The sequence below is a fragment of the Quercus suber genome, unplaced genomic scaffold, assembly GCF_002906115.3.
Source record: "Quercus suber isolate HL8 unplaced genomic scaffold, Cork oak 2.0 scaffold_121, whole genome shotgun sequence".
NCBI classification, from domain to species: Eukaryota; Viridiplantae; Streptophyta; class Magnoliopsida; order Fagales; family Fagaceae; genus Quercus; species Quercus suber.
In genome coordinates, this window is record NW_027069586.1 from 1,352,009 (window position 1) to 1,358,098 (window position 6,090).

At 32.4% G+C, this 6,090-nt stretch overlaps 1 long non-coding RNA gene across 1 annotated transcript; it reads left to right on the forward strand.

Annotated features, from left to right (window-relative positions):
* The first annotated feature begins 4,672 nt into the window (after nucleotides 1-4,672).
* Nucleotides 4,673-5,623, forward strand: LOC136068547 (uncharacterized). Its single transcript, XR_010629912.1, has 3 exons — nucleotides 4,673-4,831; nucleotides 5,216-5,340; nucleotides 5,453-5,623. It is a non-coding gene; the product is annotated as an uncharacterized LOC136068547 (long non-coding RNA).
* Nucleotides 5,624-6,090: the final 467 nt, after the last annotated feature.

A 6,090-nucleotide genomic window follows, 5' to 3' on the forward strand; every position in this document is an offset into this window, starting at 1 on the left:
ATTAAAAAAAAAAAAAAATTATACACAGTCTTGCATATATTTTATGAATTTGTATTTTAAAAATATAATTTCAATTATAATTGTAAAATCATAAAATTGTATTTTCAAAACATAATTTTATAATTTATGCTTAGCAATATATATAAATATAAATAAAAATATTTTTAATAATTTTTTAATTGCCGAGTCCCGCCGCACCTGCACCCACCTTTTTCAAAAATTGTCGAGTCTTGCACCCAAATCTCGAAATGCACCCGTGCTTCATAGTTCCAAGGATGCCTCTTCGGGTCTATTACTCTGTGTAAATGACACTCATCTCATCTTATCTTTTAATTTATGTTCTCATCGTCAACATCATTTTCATCTTCTTCTTTTTTTTTTTTTTTTTTTTTTTTTTTTTTTCACTGAGACTCATCTCTTGCTATTGAATATGTACCGGTCGAATCTTGCATTTTGGCCGGATTTCATTGAAACGAATCGGAATGCCCAAAACATAACGAAATAGGCCGGAATTTTATCCGAGGTGGAATAGAGGGGTGTGCCATTCCGGTTTGCATACCAATACAAAATTTTCCGGCCATTCCACAAAAAAAAAAAAAAAATACACATATTCAAAATCATGAAATATTACATTTTCTTTCTACTAACAAATAGAAAAATACTTTTTTTATTTTTATTTTTTAAAAGAGATAAAATGGGAATTGAGGATGTTGAGATGAGAGTAATAAAGTGAGAGAGAGTTTGATACGATAATAGAAAAGGAAAATAGTGGAGAGAGAGAGAGAGAGAGAGAGAGAGAAGAGAGATAAAAGATGATATCTGCTACAAATACGAGTCGAGTCACTAAGGAAAGAAAAGTTATTGCAACTACAAAACTAAAGAGAGCATAACTACTGGCACTGCTAAGAAGAACTCACACCTACAATATTTCTCTTGGTACCTAATTTTAATGAAAAGTAAAATTAGGGCTTATTTTTATACAATAGGCTGAACGAGTTACAAATTTAAATAATTAGGAATTCTTATTTTTAAATAAGCTTTTTGTTGAATAATTTTTTACTTGTTATTGTTTGGTCTAGTTTTTTTTTTTTTTTTGGTTATTTTTGTTGTTATTTGGGCTAATTTTTATTGTTGTTATTTAAGCTTTGTTGTTTTTGTTTTTGTTTTTGTTTAAGGGGTTAAGGATTATGTTTGAGGGAGCATAATTATTTTTGAAGTAATGCTACATATGTTTACATAATTTTTACAACAAATCTATGTAACAAGTTGTTATTGGTGGGTAAAAAGTGATGTCAGTATTAAGTCTAGATTAGAATTAGTAACAACTTACCTCATAGGATTTGTTGTGAAAATATTGTTAATGTAGACTGTAGGGTCATGATTTGTAGTCCAAGCCCAAAAGATGTGAGATGTGAGATGTGAGTCCAATGAGCCCAACACAATGAATTTGTAGAGAGTGGGTGAAAGAGCTGAGCTATTTGCGAATTAAACAATGACTAATAAGGATTTAAAAGATGAACAAGCACAAAAACACACTTGAAACTTGATTAAATTGGTGTCCGAGGAGATGAACTATGAACCGAACTACTGTTCTTAAAAGCTAATACAATCCTTAGTGCTATAGTAAATCTTCTTCTCTCCTAATTTTCTATATCCTCTCCCCCCTTCTATTATGAGAGGTCTTTTACATTATATAGTTTCCTTTCAGACCATCTTAATCGTACACTTGTTAGTCATCTAAGCCTTCACTCGAGTATATGTCCCATCAGGCATCTTCTTTGACTCTCTGTGAATGGTGGTGGTTGAGACTGCACTGTTCAAGGGTCTTCTCCACATAAATATGGCCAGAAAAGTTGCTGCAGTGGTAGCAGTTTTTCTTTTAGATATTTCTGTATTCTTATCATCTTTGTACGTGCCTGAAGTTCATCTTTATCGTTGGAACTTCCTGGAAGGTCACCTAAATCGCCTAAGTACCTACTTGACTAATATTCATCGTATCCGAGAAGGAGTTACTCTTCGACTATATGCTTCCATTCTTTTCTTCCGTGATTCTCAACTTTGGGCCTCTCCAATCATTTACTCCTCCTCGGACATATCCACGTCCTCGGATAAGGCCCAAGGCCCAATATACAAATTTGAACTCTTATCCTCACATAGACATTATGATAATTTTTATTAAACTCAAATTCTTGTGTTTCTCAAAGCAAGGTGTTCAACATTTTTATTTGGATGATCAAAATAGGTTAGTTTAGTATATATATAATTACTTTTTCATATATATATATATATATACACGTGCGCGCGCACATTTTTTTGCAAGTCAGGGTGGTCCTGTGACCACGCTAACTTATACATGGAGTCGCCCTAGCAAAGCATCAATGCAATTGTATAAAGAATTCCACTTTTGTGGACAACGGAAGCACCATTTCTCCAAGTAGTTAGCTTATAATGCTGGTCATTTTATGTGCATCTCACATGTCTATGACATATGTAACTTTTTTATGTTGTCATCTAGTGTTTTGGAGGGATTTTTTCAAAACTAGTTTGTATTTAAACTTAATTCATTCCTATAAATGGGCTTGTTGTCTTTTCATGAAGCTATTTTGTCTACAGTGTAGAGATTATAGCCATTGTTTTGCTAGTAGTTAGAGTTGGTTTAGTTTCTGTTATTATATCTGCTATAAAGCTGGTTTAGAACTTTACGTTTGGCTTGATTTTGTAAATAAATATCATTCTAATTCCAATTCTCATTAGAGTAATGTTGCAGACATAACAAAATATCATAACAATTTTATAACATCCCTTAATTGGCAATGACCAACTCACCCATGGACTAACCACACAATCTATATATAATTATTTTAAATATTTTGGTATGACATGAAATCGCTAATTTGATTACACCTTTCTCTCTCTATTCTAGCCTTCTTGTTGCTTCTCTCTCCCTTGTTCTTCGTGTTTCAGTGTCATTCTCTAAAAACTTTACGAAACCTTCACATGCCATTAATTCCTCGAAGTTTTAACCATGGCCTCTAACTCCAACTCTTCTCACCCACCACCACAGTCTAATACAAGTCCAAGTAGGGTCCCAAAGAAGAGTTTTCCTGGTTATGTACGTTAATTGTGACACTCTCAATAATATTGTTTCTATGTTTACTCACATGGTTCATACTTTAAAAAAAAAAAACTATTCACGCAACATAAAACTTTTAAAACCCGATAAACGCAAAACCCAATCTCTGCTTCGCCTTCCTCAATCAAAACCCACCATAACCTATTTCTCCCGTTCCCCTTCTTACTGTTTCACCCACAACCACCCCAACTCAGCAGGCAGTAGCACCTCCACCACCCACAACAACCGCAACACACAAACCACCATAATTAGACCATATCAAACCCACAACCCAAAAACAAAAAACGATTCTGAAGATCTGCGATTGCCCAAAGTTATAGTCACTACTAAACTTCGTTCCTATTACTTATAGAAATCGAGATCTAGGGGAGTCTGATTATAGATGAATGCTGCGAATCATCTGGCCGTTGGAGAGATGATATTGTATGTTAGGTTTGGTTTTTGATTTTGTTATTAATCTTGCTTTGCGTTCTTTAAATTTTCAGATCCCACGCCCTCCTTTCTTAGCCTCTCCGTTTATCAAGTTCCAAATCAACCAAAGCCTCAACTTTGAACACACCCATTTGCAATTTTCTCTGAAGATTGTCACCACCCCTTCAACCAAATTAGTGGAGGCAAATTTTAGAAATAGTTTTGTATTGTAAATATCATTTTATAATATTTATTGGCTATTCTTGGCTTTGTATTATTGAAATTTTTGTTGCTATTATTATTGGCTATTGTTGTTGTGTCATGTGAGAACTGAGTTTTCTTTTCTATGATTATGTATATTATGGTTGCTTTGTTGAGTATTCACGCACTGAATCTAGAGTACAGTAACTATATTCTTATTTTAAAATTTTTGTAATTTAGGACTTTTGATTTATAGAAGTATTATTATTTAAAAACTTTCATCAATTATTAATACTATTTGGGTTGTTGGTTTCAATTAAGGTTGAATGATCAGAAAAAGCAGAACATGATAGAAGACATCTACAACACCAAGAAGCAAAAAAGGCGGAGAAATAATTAAAAGGTTTTTTGGTATTGGTATTGGCGGGGAATTTGGGTTAGGGTATGCTAGCAGACCTATGTGTTTTAGTTTTATTTATTTATTTTATATTTAATGGTTTTTGCTTTGTTTCTTAGGTTTAGATGGTTTATCCTTAATCACTGTTAAAATCTGTTGTTGAAGCTTGAATGTTGTAGTGTAGTCATTTGACAAATGCAAATTAATTGTTGTTAATTTTGTTGCTTTAAATTAAAGGTGTTAAAATCTGTTGAATAAGTTATAATGATTATTGCAATAGAATACTTGCTTTCTAAATCTAAATCAAATGACTAGAAGATTGTGATTTATGTTAGTTGGGATTTTCATTTGAACATATATTATGTTGGTTGTGTGTTTTATGTAGTTTAGCTTATTGAAAGTATGTTTTTGGAATTGCAATTTCAACGGAATTATTAATTTTCTGTTCCAATTTTGTTTTAAGCCCTTTTGTTCTGTTATAGTTTTCAGCGATTTAATTTCAATTTCTTTTTTTTCTTTTTTTTTGGGTAATGAATATGTGTTGTGCAGAGAGAGTTGGAGAGAGATCTATGGGAGACCCTTCGCTACTGTCAAACTAGTCCCTTCTAATACTGATGAAGAGATTACTGTATTAATTGTTAATTTGACACAACCGGATGAAGCATGGAGTCGAATATTATGTATATGAGGTGTTTTTGGTATTGGACAGATTATTTTTCTTCTCTTTTAGTTTTATACTCTTGCATAGATTGTTTGTTCTCTCTTCCGTTATTATTATTATTTTTTATCCGAATGCAACCAAATGACCAATCTTTGGAACTTTAGTATATTTTTTATATATGTTTTATCTAATTACTATTGAACTCTTGTATCACTATTGAACTCTTTTCTCTGTAAAAAAAAGAGGTATTAGGTATCAGATGCTGACTGGTAAAAATAAGCTGAGTGGGTGTGTTTTGATTGATTAAATGATGGAGATTGCTGACAAATTGTTTCTTAAGATTTTGTGTTTATTTGTGCCTTACACATTACAATTAGGTGTTGGATTTTGAACATTTTCTTGGTTTTAATAGTTGAAGGATGGGAAAGAGGAAGGTGCTAAGCAAATACTACTCACCTGCCTTCAACCCAGAGGCTTGAGCGGTCAAGCACACATGATGCTTCCCATAAGTAGATGTTATTGGTAACAATTATTTAGGTATTCGAAGGTTCTGATGTTTTTTTACCAATTTTCAACTTCAATCTTCTTGGGTTTAATCCTTATTCAAATATGTTAAAACTTTTAAGGTTTTTGTTTTAATTGGTGGCAGCTAAGACTTGAGTGAGGATCTTGCAATATATGCAAAAGTGTTAGAAGTAGGGGCTAATGGATTGGGCTATGAGCTGCTAAAAGACTTGGCTCTGTCAGGTTTCCAAAATCTCAAGGTTATAGACATTATTGGCTTCAAGGCTCTTTATTGTATGCATTTTCTTATGAGACATGTTGGCTCTGTCTTTGTATTCAATATTGAAGTTAAGGTAGTTAGATGTATAGTTTAGTGATCTAGGGAGGTGGATGAAAATTGTGAATAAGATATTTGGCAGATTCTTTCAAACATTGTGCTTTCAATTGGAGTGACTAATTGGTTGCTATACATAAAGCTCAACTTGGACATTGATGCTAAAATATGTTTGAGCAATTTCATCTTATTTTAGTTTTTCATGTCGCTCCTTTTTCAGATAATGATTCAAAATAGTTGTTTCTTCAAGTAATTTCTATTTGAAACTGAGGTAAACTAAATATAGTTTCAATAATATTTTATAGAAAGAGAATGATTGAAACTTTACTTTTGGTTTTAATATAGAGCTATATTCCGTTTGCAATGAGATGTTGACTCTAATTCCTTTGGTGATTTACAAAAGTCCCTTCTCTATACCTGTTATCAATAAGTTATTTATGAAATGTTTT